The sequence below is a fragment of the Epinephelus lanceolatus genome, chromosome 14 (genome assembly GCF_041903045.1).
Source record: "Epinephelus lanceolatus isolate andai-2023 chromosome 14, ASM4190304v1, whole genome shotgun sequence".
NCBI lineage: Eukaryota > Metazoa > Chordata > Actinopteri > Perciformes > Serranidae > Epinephelus > Epinephelus lanceolatus.
The window spans coordinates 42,161,835-42,178,511 of NC_135747.1; positions in this window are offsets into that span (position 1 = coordinate 42,161,835).

Consider the following 16,677-nt stretch of genomic DNA (forward strand, 5'->3'; position numbering starts at 1 on the left):
ACAGTAGTGGTTATGTAAAAAGGGGACGCTTGTAGTGATGAAACCACAATGACTCTGCAGTTTCCCTTGGCTCCGCGGAGCTTCAGAGCATCTTTCAGCTCAATGTTTTGGATCTCCAGCCCGCTATGTTTGGCTCACTCCCCCGGCTCTCACTCCCAGCTCAGCACCAAACACAGACAAACTAAAGAACAGACCAGAGATTTTTAGCAGCTTAAGAGTCATATATTTCCCTCAAGAGTTGGGGACCAAAACAGAGCACAAAGCAGAACGAATAAGGGATTTACATTCACCAGGTGGCCTGACACATGACTCTAAATGAATGATAATGTCACTTTGTACGTGTAAATAAGCAGCTGTTTGCCCATAGTTCAACATTTATCTTTAAAAGGTGAAATTATGTGTTCACAGCACAAGAAATCTGTTGTTACAGGTTTGCAGTTTAAGAAAAGATCATAGTTTGGGTTAAAATAACTTGTTGGTTGAGGAAAGGGGTCCTGTGTCGCCTGTAGCATACTGGTTACACTCAATATTAGCTTATAAAGTTAGCCCAAAAGCCTTTTTCCCCATATACAATTACTGCAAGAGAGTCTGTTAAAATGAACAAATGTTTCTGGGTGAAATGACTCTGTATGATTTGAATTTGACAAATTTAGTCCAATAACATTTGGACAGTCTACAAGAGCTGTACAGTTAAATCATTTTACGCCATTAAAGTGTGCAGAGGAAGTCTCGGACCCTCGCCACCCCAAACACTAACAATTTCTATGGATGAATTTGTTGTACACACATGTACACAACAAATTCTTCCACAAGAGTATAATCCAAAAATGCTTTGTTTAGCGACAGTTTAGCAAAAACAGTTGTGTTTAATTTTCCATCTTTTCATTTTATTTTTCCATCTATTTGTTTAGTTTTGTCTTTATTGTTACGTGTTATGTACAGTTATATGTTATGCACTGCATATATTGAGAATATGTCCCAGACGCCAGGTAGAATAGTGGCAATGAGGATCATAAACAAAACTAAACAAAACAAAAAACACATCTGCAGTGTGTGTTTGTGTGTCATACTCTGACACTGACAGAAAAGGAGCAGCAGAGCGGCTTGTAAATGACGCCGCAATGCAGAAGAGACTCAACATGGTTAATTATTACGATTATTATTATGACTATTTTGGTATAAACATTTCCCCGTTCGGGTGGCAGATAGCCTTCCCAGATTTACTCCCCAATGGAAAATCCATCCTCATTTGGCGCTTAATGGGTGTTAGTTTTAGACCCTAGTGCTTTACTGAAGATCTTTTCAATAAGTGCAGAATTGTAATTCTCATCCATGTCCTAACTGTTTTTAAAAAACATTGCTCTTTTTTTTTTTTTTTTTTAGAATGAAGGCAGGGGAGTCACATGATGCATTCTACGTGAGAGGCGCCGACCTCCATCACCATTATTTTCTCCATGGAGTCAGTTTTCTGTTTCCGCCGTAACTCAACATGATACTCTGACCAGAACTTGCTCAGAGTTGAAGAAACCACTCGACTCTCCGAGGACATCAAACAGAAAATCAGCACTTTAACGGACCTGACATTCACCAAACTGCACCAGACTCTGGAGGGAGTTAACAAGCATATCGAGGACAACACCAAGCACATCACAGAGGCAGAATCCTGTATTACGAAGGCCGAAGACTATGCTGCGTCTCTGTCTAACAAGATCGGGACTCTCAAAAAAGAAGCAAACATTCTATCACAACGAGCCGAGGACAAGGAAAACCACAGCCACAAGGAGAAGGATCATCGGATTGAAAGAGGGTATGTAGAGCAACATCCAGCGCATATTCATGTTTTATAATAGTGCGCCATCTATTTGAGCTCTTGAGCCTTTCAACAAGTGCAGACCAGACTTTACTACACTTGTGTTGTACCCCAGTGATAAGACACTGTATGACAAAGTATCCCAGCCTCCATTTTCTGGCCTTGCTTCGCTCCACTAGAGGTCTTCGTCACTTGAACGTCTCAACTGGTATCAACTTGACATGCAGCATATCAAAGCGGGATGTTGGAAGTGTGTGTTTCCTCTCTGAGAGTGTAATCAAACTGTGACATAATAGAACAGTCTCAGATTTTTTGGCCTGTGTTTCTGTTTGTTTGAATGAGGCAGAGAGAGATTGACAGGTGTGTCGATACCCACGGCCCCTCAGACAGCTGTGAGGGCACCACTGCAGGGTATTAGGCCTGATAGATGGATGATTAGAGGACATTAGAGGTGAAGAGGGGGAGAAGGGGGCACAGCTGTTGCTGCTAACTATTATTACCCACAATGCACCATCAGAGGGGAGGCTCTCTGTGGAGCGGGCTCACACACCTGTGGCCTCCCGCTGTGTAGATGATACACTCTCAGGGAGGGGTGTGTGTAGATCAAGAACATACATTTTACCTCATATTCAAGCATGAATGAAGCACGTGTGCACATATGTAGACGTTCTGTGACAGACCACAGAGTCACAGCGTTTTCAGGTGTTAATAGAGTTCACCACACACAACCCAACGATGTCCTGTTAGCTGGAGTACGTGATAAGGTGCAGATGTGAGAAGAGTTAAAGAACAGAGCCGTGAGTTTTTATGGAGTGATGCCCCCTGGGAGCTTTGCCATGGAGCCGCAGAGTGGCGGGGCAGCTGGTGGGCTCGTGGCATGGCAGCGCTGTACATCAACGCTAATGCACCGAAGAAACAGAAGGCAGCGGTGGTAGTCACTCGAGGGGCAACATGGAAACAAACAGTAAACAACAGCAGACATTCAATTAGCCAAATGTTACGGCAAGATTAACAACCGCTTGTCAGGACGAAGCCTTTCATCGGATCCTCGGCGAACATGGCTTGTGACATTTCAAGTTGATCAGAATACTTTCAGATGTTGCTCTGGGAGACGGAGCGACTGGAAACCGCAGTTGTGTTTGTTTGATTGGACATGTGTGTTTGAGAGAAGTGGATTAATTTGGTATGAAGCACGAGGCTGCAGGAAACTGAAACACGGCCGTTTCATCTGCAAAATGTTGTGTGAATTAAAAATGGCGTGGGTCGCATGGGGTCAGATTTGTCTCATCCAATCTGGGTCTTTGTCAGGCGAGATCTTCAATACGAGAAGGCAAACAGCTGCTGTGATTAAAAATAAATCGCACTCAGCATTTCTCTAAACCCTGGAATAACTAATCTGGACTGGGACATGAAATATACATGAGGGCAAATGTAATGATTTCATCCATCAAAGGATTTACTCAAACACTTTTAACCAAAGTCTTGGATACACCCACACACACATACACACACACACGGAGCAGCATCCAAGCAGTGATGAAGATAATATTAGTTTAAGGAGTCACCTGGAAGAAGTCACTGAGTTTGTTCAGTTTGTTTGTGGCTGTTGGGTCTTTACCAGCGTAAATAAACCTTTCGATGTAACTCAGCTCCTACATTTGGCTGCACAGTTGAACTACATGTATTCATTTGTTAAATCAAAAGTGGCTCATTGTGGTTCCTAAACATTTTCATTCAAAAGACCCTAAAGGAGTCACATCAGCTTATGTTTGGGCTTCATCAAATGGACCCTGGAGGCATCGACCCTAATGAGGATGATTAAAGTAAAAGAAAATCCACCATTAAAAGGTCATAACAGCTTCTAATTTTCACGAAACAATGCATCTTGTCACTGATTGGTTCGTGGGAAGTGTCACTCAGCAGCAGTGAACACATCTGACTGTTCGGTTCAGGGGCCATGAGATCGGCCTTCGGCTCAGTCTCCCTCAGGCTACGATGCTGGGTGGGGTGGAGGTCTGACGCTCTGGGTGAGCAGAGGCAGGTGTGTGTAGGACAGAGCAGCCTGAGGCCGTCCCTGGGTGGCGGCCTCCACCTTGCCAGCGCTGATGCTTCCTGACAGAGAAGCCGGAACAACTGCTGGAATGAGGCAGCGATGAGAATAGCAGAGCAGAGCTGGTGAGCTGAGACTGCTGCTAATGAACCAACTTCAAGTCAAAGTCGAGTCGGCCAAAGTTTTGATTGGAGAGCGATTGGTGTTGGAGTAGCAATTACAGTGTTGTGGTAACTGTGCTGTAGCCTCAGAGAAATACTGTGTGTTTACAGTAAGGAGCACAATAATAATGGGAGTAGTGGTGAGGTTAGGTAGTAAAGTTCATCTCCGAGCTTGCAGATGCACACGTGGCTATGGTAGTACAACTGCATGTCTTTGCAGCCAATTAGTAGACACTGAGGTAAAGCTGGCGGAATAAATACTGCTCAATGATCACCTGACTCTGCAGAGTGTTTCAGAGTCTTGGTTCAGTCTCACCATTCTCTGCGAGATAGCTGTAAAAATCCACTGTACACTACCTGCCCAACACCGAACAACAGACCAACGTGGTCTCACTTGGAAGTTGTCAAATACTGGCGCTTGGTCAGTGACTTGCAGCATCAAACAGACAAAAAAAGCCGTCCTTTCGCATCAGCCTGATACGCGGCCAGTTGTCATTATTGTTTAATGGTGCCCAGAGGCATCAGGAGGAAATGTGGCGGGGCAACAAACAAAGTTACGGCTGCAGGAGTCCGAGTAGGGTGGGTGGGCGGTTTGGTTGAGGAGTGAAAGTAGTTATTCTAAGTTAATCAGTTTTTAAGTCAGATTGTTTATTTATAAATCTGTTACTTGTTTTCTTGCCCAATTCTGTTCCACTAATCTGTACTGGAAGTCAACAAGCAAATGCAACAAGAAATGGATTATCAGGATGAACTTACTTAAAGTAACCAAACTAGTAAGTTACATCAAAAATAAGTTATTCAATATATAAATTAAAATGAAATAGACCACCAGAGGGTAATGTCCCGGATCGGGAATCGGCACCGATCACGTTATTTTTACAGAATCGGTAATAAAAGATCAGAGGAATCAAAACAACAAAAATGGCCAGGTTTTTCATCTACGTTGTTCATTGTTGCCTCCGCTTTCCAATGTATTGTACCCAAGTGTCCTGGGTTCACCTAACTGAGTGCAGCTAATGAGCAATAAACAGACAGGAGTAGAGACAACAGGTTCAGCGACCACCGCTTCTCTCTTTATTCTGAGCAACACAGCCACACCTAATGGCAGAACCTCACCTAACACAGCCCTACGGCAAGTCTGGAGGGACAATTTGTTTACAATTCAGAATTTGTTTACATTTTGTGCTGCTGAACCACTGATAAGCTTTTTGGATACTATTTAAATAAAAAACAAACCTTATGGGACAACTTGGATGCTTTCTTGTTTTTTTTTCTTTCTTAATGCTTTGCAAAGTACCGGATCAGACTCAGTATCAGACTCGGTTTCAAAATAAAGGACTCGGTATCGGATCAGACGCAAAAAAAAATGTGATCAGGACATCCCTAAATGTATCACTGTACTGTAGAAGACTTCTTGTAGACTTTGTGTCACCTTGTAAAATCTGCAAAAATGGCTTTAACTTCAACCCAGTCTCACTCTGAAGTCATCGAATACCAGTGTTTAGTCAGTGACTTCCAGCATCAGACACGGATGAAAAAAGCCATCGTTTCACGTCAGCACAATACACAGCCGGTCACCCTTATTGTGTAACCATGCTTGGCGGCATCAGGACAAACGCGGAACAACAACGAAAGTTACAGCGGCGCAAATCCAAGTAGGGTGGGCAGGAGGGGTGGTTCGCTTACCATAGTAACCATAGACAACCCGGTCTCACTCCGAAGTCATCAAAAACTGGCACTTGGTCAGTGACCTCCAGTATCAGACACCAAGGAAAAAGCCATCCTTTTCTCGTGACACATGGCTGTTCGCCGTTATTGTTTAACCGGACCTGGTGGCGTCATGGGAAATGTGTCAGAACAAAAATAAAAATGAAGGCAGCAAAAGTCCAAGTAGGCCCAAACCCTGTTTCTTTTTCTTCTTTTTTTGAAGGGGAAAAAAGCCATTTTACGGTGTTGTACTGAAGTGGTGCTTTTATTTTGAAAGAGACTGTATGCAAACAGCGTCCCAGAGCATCAAAAACCAACACACCCAGGGTACCTTGGACGTAGTATCTCGACGTGGGAAGTCCATGACGAGGTCGGAGTGAGAATGTGTTGGTAATTTGGCAAAGTATCACTTCTGCGGGCTTTTTTTCCCCAGCAGACATGTTGACTTGTCATAGTAGGAAAAACACAGGTGTTAGTAATAAAATTAACAATGTCTTTGTTCTATTTATATCACAGGAAGTCATGACAGTGAGTCAGCATGAAGACTACCAGGACCCTGAAACTGAAGCAGCTAAATGGAATTAAACCATCATTTATTTTATCATTTACATGTGCTTTTCCTGCTGTGAAATGTCAAACTGTTCAGATTTCCTGTGAAGCTCCTGAGTCACATTTACACTTATCAGACTTTTAATGGTCTCATTGTTCCAGATTGTTTCACCCCACATCTCAAACCTGTCTGTTTAAATTCACGTCCTTACAATAAGAGCCCGAACCTCGACAGGCAGCAGAGCGCTGTCAGTCAGTAACCACTGGTTTCAGCATTTGGGACCATTGGTGTTGAATTCTCAATTAGGCATTAACTGCATCAGTAGCCTATTGAGCAGCATGTCCTGGCTGAATGGACATCTGTCACTGATTCTCCCTGTCTGTTTATCTTAATATGTCCAAGCCATCATTCTGTCAGCGTCCCTCCACCTCCGCTCCCCTGCTAAAGACAAACAGGAATCATTCAAATATTTACTACTGTGAAAATGAGTAATGAACGCAGTGTGCACACTAATGTAGCTGTGTGTGTGTGTGTGTGTGTGTGTGTGTGTGGTAAATATGCATCTGCGTGTGTGGGTTAATAAACTAAAATCAAGATGAGTGTGCAGCTTCTTCATTGCACGCATTTTCCTCCCCAAGAAAGGACAGAGGCCACACACACACACACACTTGCAGACATTAACATGGGCTCACAGTGTATTCAATATTCATCACCACAAGCTGTCACATAATGGGCTCCTTCCGTTGAAATAGTTAAACAGCTGACAGAGCAGCAGAGCAGCGCACACACACACACAAACACACACACAGACCCAGTAACAAGCAAACAGAAGTGAGTAGGAAAGGGAAGACGAAGTGTGTCCTGATTAAACAAAGCTCCATGGTAGCAGCTGTTAGCATGCTAACACTGGTCAATAAGCAGTAAACACAAAGTACAGCCGAGATGAGACAGTCATTATTTTGCAGGTATTTGGTCATGTGATTTGACTGATTTGACCCGGTGATGGCGCTAAACAAGAAGTTAGAAGCGCACCAAAGTGATACAGTTCATCCTGAGGGGAACATGTATGTTTGTACCAAATGTCGAGGTGAGCCGTCCAACAGCTGCTGGAATATTTCAATAAATACTGAAAGAGAACATGGAGAGGAAAAAACACTGGTTTGTTTGTATTTCTTTAAACCAATCACAATCGTCCTGGGCGGTGCTATCCAGCCAACATTTGTATGTGGGGCCCATGTGGGGGTGAATGGGCTGAAAAATGGGTCCTATGTGGGACTGTCCATGGGTTCCATATTGGCCTCATGATATTTGCCCACATGTGTGGGTTTACCCAAGTTGACCCAAGATCTTCACCATGCTGTCTGTCACCAACTGGGTCAAACTGACACGCATCACACACACCACTTCCAAAATCATTGGTCTTCCTACACTCAACCTCACGGAGTTAATAACAGGTCCATTACACACTTTGCAAAATCAATAGAACGGGACACCACACACCCACTCATCCCATTACCCTCAGGGCGCAGGTACCGAACACTTAAATTTAGGAAAGCTTGACTCGGGAAGAGCCTGATCCCAGCAGCCATAGCTGCGCTGAACAACAGACCCGTTGACTCAAAATGTCTACCCCTGTAAATGAACGTGATGTTTTGTGATGTTTTGTGATGTCTGTGCCTGTGATATTTGTGATCGATATCTGTAAATGTACAGTTAGTCGAAACGAATTTCCCTCTGGGATGAATAAAGTAAGTCTAAGTCTAAGATGCCCAATTTGGACCCAGAAAGCCCCAGCATGACCCATGTGGGGCACTGTTGTCATTTTTGACAATAAAGTTTACTGTTTAACTGTACAAATATATCATTATCAGATGATATAAACATCAATATCAGTATTTTTTGCTCCCTAATATCAGTATTGGCCCTGAAAATCCAGTCTTGGTTGGGCTCTAATCCACAGCAAATTTCATGGGATTCTATCTGGCGCTTGATGAGTGACTTCTGGCATCAGACACTGCCAAAACTACCATCCTTTCATGTTGGCATAGCAAGTGGCCAGTCGCTATTACTGTTTAACGCCATCAGAGGGAGACATGAGGGGACAACAACAAAAGTTAAGGCAGCGGAAGTCTGAGTAAAGTGGGCGGGAGGGTTGGTGGAGGGGTTGGACAGCCACCAACTTTTACCTGGGTAAAGCCAAACCATGTTCTTTTTTCCTAAACCCAACAACGTGTGTGTTGTTGAAGGGAAAAACATCAATTGGCGGTGTTGTACCGACGTAGTGCTTTTATTTTGAAAGAGACTGTATGCAAACTGTACATTTCCTGTGAAAACAGAAGTGTATTTTGAAAACAGACAATGCATGTAACAGGCTGAAGTTGACACGGCGTCCCAGAACGTCAACAACCAACACACCCAGGGTACCTTGGACGTCATATGTGGACGTGGAAAGTCCATGACCAAACGTGGACATGTGACGAGGAAAAATCAGGGGATCAATAAAGTCAGTAGGATTCCTCATCTGGAAACCATGAATGTCCGTACAAATATTTCATGACGATTCATCCAGTAGTTAATGAGATATTTCAGTGTGGATATAAGTAGTGAACGGACCAACCCACTGACCGACGGACAACTCAGCACTATCACCAAAAATACATCCCAGATATCTGTTTTTCTGTCTTTGACCTGTAACTCGTCTTCAGTCCTATTTTCACAATGAAGCCAGTTTTTTATTAACTCCACATTGGAAGCTGCAGACGTTTGGTTTGGTGTACGTGTTCCCCCTCAGGTCTCACCTCTGTGTCACAAAGGTGTATTAGCTCACCTGCTCAATAACAATACCAGCCATCTCCAGTGTCACGCTAAATTAGCCTTCATTGGGCACGTACACACATAAACACAAACACACACACACGGACGACACCAGTGATTGGGTGATGACAGTGGCGATATGACTGCACCCCCCTGTCTGCTAGGTAACGATGCCTGTCTGTTGATGCCAGTGTGGATAACATTCACAGCTCCGCTCAGAACTCTTTCATCCCCTCCCATCTGGAGCACGACGACACACACAAACACACAAACACACACAATCCACACATGTTTGTGTGTTTTCCAACGTTTTCATTTTACTGGGATTACTGGGATGATAGAAATAAAACCATGCAGGGCATAGCAGTGCTGCTTCACAGTGAGAAGCTTCCAAAGGCTGCATATTTCAAATAATGCTTCCCCACCTTTTTATTTTGGTTTAACTTCTCAGCAGCATGTGAGTGAGTCATTGTGTCACACAGCAGGCCTGTTTGAGTGGGCTGCCCCACCGCAGCTCTGGAAAACACTGCGACTGGAAGGCCAGATGATATCATGAGCTGGAGTGACGTGTTGTGATCGGTGACTCCTGGAACTCAGACACACGTGACACTGGATACGAGCTGAAGGTGAGGGGGGTGAAATAAACAAGCACGGACTGAGAGAAACTGATGTGTTTTTAGTGTTTCCCAAATTTATCCTGGCCTCAGTATATGCTAACACACTCCTGCCATCACCTGCCAGCAGTGGAGCAAAGTAACAGTTACTCAAAAACTGCACTTAAAGGGATAGTTTAGGTTTAGAAGTGGGGTTGTACGGGGTATTTATCCATAGACAGTGTGTTACAAACAGTAGATGTCAGTCAGCACGCCCCCAGTTTGGAGAAGCAGGCTGGAGGTCACCACAGAAGTTAATTCATCCATTGCTGTGGAGGGATCAGCAACAAAATGGTATTTTAGCCACCAAAAAAATCAAAATCAGTTTAAGTGTACGCTATATCTTACTATATAATGATGAAAACTCTGTGTGTGTGTGTGTGTGTGTGTGTGTGTGTGTGTGTGTGTGTTCCACGTTTTTCTCCTCACTGACTTGGTCAATCCATGTGAAATTTGGCACAGTGGTAGAGGGTCATGGGAGGATGCCAATGAAGCAATATTACATCAATTGGCCAAAGGGGGGCGCTATAGCAACCGATTGAAATGTCAAACTTTGAATGGGCATATCTCATGCCCCGTATGTCGTAGAGACATGAAACTTTGCACAGAGATGCCTCTCCTCATGAGGAACACATTTGCCTCAAGAACCCATAACTTCCGCTTATATAGATTTTCCGCCATTTTGAATTTTTTGAAAAACACTTCAAATGGATCTCTTCCTAGGAAGTTTGAGCGATCTGCATGAAACTGGGTGAACATAATCTAGGGAGCAATATCTAAAGTTCCCTCTTGGCAAAAGTTGGAAAACTTACTAAAACTGAGCTTCTATAAGGCAATGAATATTGCGGAGGGCGTGGCTCATCACATAAAGGTGTATAACATCTCAAGGGTTTCACCCATCACCACGCAACTTTGTAGGCATATGACCACACATAATCTGAGGGGACCCCTCCATTATTGACCCCATCAAACAAAATGGGGGCGCTAGAGAGCTCATTTCTTATCTAGGCCTAACCGCCATATGGATTTTTACTAAACTTGGTAGATATGTAGAACAGGACGCCTCAAGGTGACTGGAGAAATTTAACTCTAATTGGCAACTGGGTGGCGCTATAACAACAGAAAAATGCTTCAAAATGGCTAAAATGCGACCGATAGCTGTGGCTCCCCCTGTGGACCAATGTTGGTGTTGTTGTTCTAATTTTTGGTATGACTAAGTCATGGTATGGAATGCTGTACATAATCACGGAAACTGTCAGTGTGTCATTCTGTCAGTCATTCTGTCTGTCCCATGTTTGACAAATGATACCATTCTACCACTATTGGCAATGGTACTACTGTACTTTCAATAAAGCAGTCGTACTATCAAATTCACAAACACTCTGTCTGAATACATTGCTCTTCTTAATGGGTTCACTTGACTATTTAATCTGCAGTTTCCTGTGACCTGTATCCCAAACACACACCATGTGAAACTGCACATGGGCAACTGTGCACTCAGTGGGTATGGACTAGTTTAGAATATTTTCACTGTTTTACCTCAATGCCAGAGAAAATGAAGCAGTTATATCGCTCTCTTCAAAGCCAGACTCCATTGAGAAAAACAGTGATTCAATAATGCTGAACACAGGAGCTGCTGGTCTACTGCTGCCACGATAAGTTAGTTTGTGTTATTGTGACTTTAGCGTTAAAAGGGTTAGTTGTATTTCACCAAAGTCACACAATATCACAAACTAACTAACTGATCGAGGCAGCAGTAGACCAGCAGCTTCTGTGTTCAGGGAGCTAAAATTACCGTTTTTCTCAGTGGAGTCTGGCTTTGACACGAGTATAGAAGGGAAACTGAAACCATTTCCCCATTGCAACAGGCTGTCTGACGAAAAGATAAAGCACTGAAATACTCTCACTATAACATACAGTTAAACTGATATTGAACATTTTTAGGGGACTAAAATATGTTTTGTTGCTGACCCTTCCACAGCAACACACTGCTTAGCTTCCATTTCAGACTCCAGTCTGCTTCTCCAAACTGAAGGTGTGCCGACTGACATCTACTGTGTGTAACACACTGACTAAAGATACATGTTTTTTTTGACAGGACACAGTATTAAAAGAGAGTCTGAATACAATATCTTGGTATCTAGTTAGATCACAATCTCACATTGAAATCCCACACTGATTCCCTGACACACAAACTAAGACATCCTGCACAGAAACAAAACAAATTTTCTGATGTTTTGCAGAAAACGTATTATTAACACCATTTTTTAAATCTGTTTTAGATTATGGTGATGTTGTTTATAGGAATTCCTCTGCCTCCACACTTGCTCCTCTAATTCCATTTATCACTGCCCTCAGATTCATCACTGGTGACAGTTACTCCACTCATCATTGTATTTTATATGAAAAGGTGGGCTGGGCTCCTCTAACTGTGAGACGTGACAGGCACTGGTTCATATTCATTTAAAGAGCAAGATGCCATCATATATTACCTCCTCACTAAATACATCTCACAATCACTACTCAACACGCTCTCGCAACTAGCTAATGCTCCGAGTGCCATGGACTAACACTTCATTTGGTTTCTCTGCTGCATTCACATGAAACACTTTACAGCAAACATTAAAACTACAGACACTCATTCCAGTGGGTCAGTTTAAAACCATGCTACATAAATACTCTGTCTTTGAGTGTAATTGTTTTTAAATTGTGTTGTTATCGTCTTTTTATTGTTCTGTTTAACTGCATATTATTTGTTTTTGTATTCTCGTCATCAGTGGAAATGAGGGCAAGCCCTCAATGATTCTTCGAGAATAAATAAAGGCTGAGTGAATGATAAGTACCCCGTACAACCCCACTTCAACAAAATCCAAACTATCCCTTAAAGGACAATTTTGTGGTACTTGTTTATTCTTTAAGTATTGCTATTTTTTTGCTACTTTATAATTCTATTTCACTGCATTTCAGCATTTTACTCCAACTGTTCAGATTAATAAAGGTTACACTAAAAACACTGGATTAGTTTATAATAAATGGTGCATTGTGATGTTTCTGATGTCGGTGGTAGCAGTTCCACTGAAGGCTCCTCAAACGGTTTCATTTGATTATAATAATATAATAATATAATTATAACCTTTAATTATAGAGCAGGATTTAAACATTTGAGGACTGCATATGAATATAAATAACTGCTCACGAACCCAAAGAGGTAAAAACAAGATGAGAGAAACATGCAAAAAATGAAATTAGTGTATTTGTGGACTTTTGGTTTTTCTTCTTTACTCACCCAGAACTTTTCTGAGGAGCCATCAGATCAGGCTCCTGCAGTTTATGACAAGTTTTTAAATGCCACTTTGAATAGAATTTAAGACCAATGTCACAATAATCAAAAACAAAAAAAAACAAACATTAAACCAACGTCAATGACTCAGGGTTGGGGACAAACATGACTAGGCTATTTTGTATTTACCCAGTCTCATATGCACTGCCTTGTCCCAGTTTCAGCCATGCTGCAAAATCTTAGTTAAAGGAGCTATATGTAAGAAATCAAAAGCAAATAGTCGTAAAATCCTCCTAATATGTCACAGAGACTAAGGAATAATGTTCATATAACATACTGATCTCACAGACAACAATAGTACAGCCAGAATATTCGCATTTAAAAAAATATTTTACGGTCCGCAAATCATGTTTATGTTTTGAATTTGTGTTTTTGTCTGCTGCGCCACCCACCGCCGTCTACCGGTCACACAGTCAGTAGAGTCTCAGCATCAGTTACAGTTACGACTGAGCTACAGCAGCACGGCAAGCAGCATTAGCAGTGTCCTGGTACATCAAATCAAATCAACTTTATTTATATGGCACTTTTCATACAACAGTAACACAAAGTGCCTCACAGAGGTTAAAAACAACAAAGATCCAAACAGAAAACAAAAAGAAAAGAGAAAACCCAACCCTCCCACCCAACAAAAAGCTATTTAGCTCATAAAATTGAGTTAGTAGCTAGGTAAGAATGATCTAAAACAGAGACATAAAATGCATCAAAACTAAAACCTATAGGCTAACTAAAATAACAAAGGATAAAGGTTAAATGAGATAAGAACGTAAAAAGAGGAAGGGTAAGAATATAAAAAATAAATAAAAAATAGATAATAGATGGATAAATCGGTTATAAGAGGAATTTAAAATAGATAAATAAAGAGATCAGTTAAAAGCCTGATTAAAAAGATGAGTCTTGAGCCTCTTTTTAAAAACATCAACAGTCTCTGCAGCTCTGAGGTTCTCCGGCAGGCTGTTTCACAATCGGGGGCCATAATAATTAAATGCCGCCTCCCCGTGTGTTTTAGTCCTAACTTGTGGTATGGTTAAAAGGCCGGTGCTGGAGGACCTCAGGGTCCGCGAGGGTTGATATGGTAAAAGCAGGTCAGATAAATAAGAAGGCCCAAGACCGTTAAGACATTTAAAAACAAATAAAAGAACCTTAAAATCGATCCTGAAACACACAGGGAGCCAATGCAGCAATTTACATAGCAATACATAGCATTAGCAGCCGGCTCGTCCTCAGCTGTATCCCAGCAGCAGCGTTAGCAGCAGAGAAGCCGGACTTGCTCGAACGGTCCGCTGGAAAACCAAAGATCACGGATGCGGCGACACGGCCCTGCCACAGCAGCTGCCCGTGGGCAAAGAAATCAGTCTCCAGCGTGCCGCTGTCCAGCAACCTCGAATCTGTAGGGGAGGGGGGGTGAACACGACTCGCGGCAGTATTTTGAATTTGAGTGCAGTAACCGTTTTGGCCACATTCTTACATACAGCGCCTTTGAATTACCACTTTTAGTTGAATCTGCACTTCCCCATGTCGTCCACAGGACAGTGACAGCTAGCTAGCAGACAGCAGATCATCTGCTCTGAGCATCCCAGCCAGAAACAGAAATTTGAGTGTTGTTGGTTCCACTGTCCTTCACTGCACAACGTTAATGCGAGAGACATTCAGTAAATTATTTAAAAAATAGATAGAACCAATTAATTTGCGATTTTACAATGAAACATCATAATAAGCATAATATTAGACTTTTAAAAGTCTAATATCAAACATTTTATTGCCAAGTAAGACCTTGTTTTTTCAGATTAATCAGTTCAGTTTCAGGACTAGATGTTACAATCTATTGATGCACATAGTTGAGGCTATGAGTGGGAGTTATAGCGCCATCTGGGGGGTTACCAAGTGGGAGCCAAAGGGTTAAGGTTAGATGGAAAGAAAAGTAGGCAAGAGCATATGTAGACAGAAAAGTAAGAAGGAGCATAGGGAGGGCAGAGCCAAGGAGAGACGTCAGTGCCTGGTAGGACTTTTGAAGGATCTGCAGAAACGCTCCAGATTTATCATGTGACCTTTTGGAGGAGGCCTGACCCCTGCGCTGGAAATCAGTGGACTATACTACCGAACTGTATGAAACAGTTAAAACCAGCTCCACCTTGTAAGCTACTGTAAATCATATAATATTTAATAATACAACATTCACAGGAATCATGTTCATCTCTGGAATAAAATCTACTTTTGACACTTTGAGTATCTTTTGCTAACAAATCCTTTTGTATTTCACTTGAGTAAAACTTTGAGTGCAAGTTGTTTGCTAGTAATGGAGTACTTTTGAAATAATTGTTGTACTGGTACTTCTACTTCAGTAAAGGATCCGAGTACGCCTCCCACCGCTGCTCACCAGGTCACTGCAGGTCAGCCATTTTGGTCACTAATGGGTGTGTGTGAAGGCTGGTGAGTAAACCAACCGAGGAAGTTCCAATTACACCCCCACTCTTATTTCTTACCTTTCTCTTTTACCTGCTTCATCTCCTCCCTCCTTCATTCTCCTCCTCCCCTCTTCCTGCTTCTCTACTCCCCTCCCTCCCTCCCTCCGTCCCTCCTTCTCTTTCCTTTAACTAGGCCGTGCCAGTCAGTGGGATCAGGCCCGGGCCTCCGAGCCTCGCCTCCCAGACAACTGCAAACAATTAGGGAAATTAGTGGCTCCAGCATCACCATCAGGAGGCCTGCTTGTTTATAATTTAATCGGGGCGCATGTCAAAACAGTCAGGGCTTGAGAGAAACAAGATGCGTCGGCGAGATGAAATTCAAACTGCCAGCCAGCTCAAAATATTAGGACTGTTTGTTTAATAGCGTGCGACCAACTGGGTAAGAGCAGAATGTAGAGGGCAGCAGGAGGAGGGAGGGAGGGAGGGAGGGATGGAGGGAGGGGGAGGCAGAGAAGGAAAATACTAATGAAGAAATAAGGAAAGAAAACAGCATGGGAAAAAATGAAGATGTATTAATTTTTTTTTTTTAAATCCATTCCACATTTTGTGAGTTAATGCATTTTCATCTTTTCTCTTTCTCCCCCCCACCCCCATCCCCGTCTTTCACTTAGCAGTGCTCTGGGAATTTCAAACGCTTGGATCTGTGCCGCCTTTCAAATTCATTATAAAAGCTTTTTGCTAACTAAATAGAGAGAGAGAGAAAAAAACCTGCCACATTCATCTCTTAGCCCCGGTGCTCCCCCGCCCCCCCGCCCCCTGACAATATATAAATAAACTAGAGTGACCTGATTGAGATGTAAAAGGCAGGGAGTTAGCACTGGGACCCATACATTACTTCCCAACATTAACAGTAGTCTACTCAGCCGACACATGGTGGTGGGAGTATGGCCCCTGGGCAAATGGTGAGGTTAGAACTAATGCCCCCCTCCTTTAACCGCTCGCCTGTGCCCACACCCTCGGAAAGTATGGGCTACGGTTGGCAGCGCCATGATACTGCCACAAAACTGACATGTTTCACATAGACGCTCCCGGATTGTGGTATCCGTTAATGTAAAGAGTTATCATATTCAAACCACTTGTTCATTTTTTTTTTCCCCAGCCCAGATTCAACTTTTCCTCTGCACTTAAAA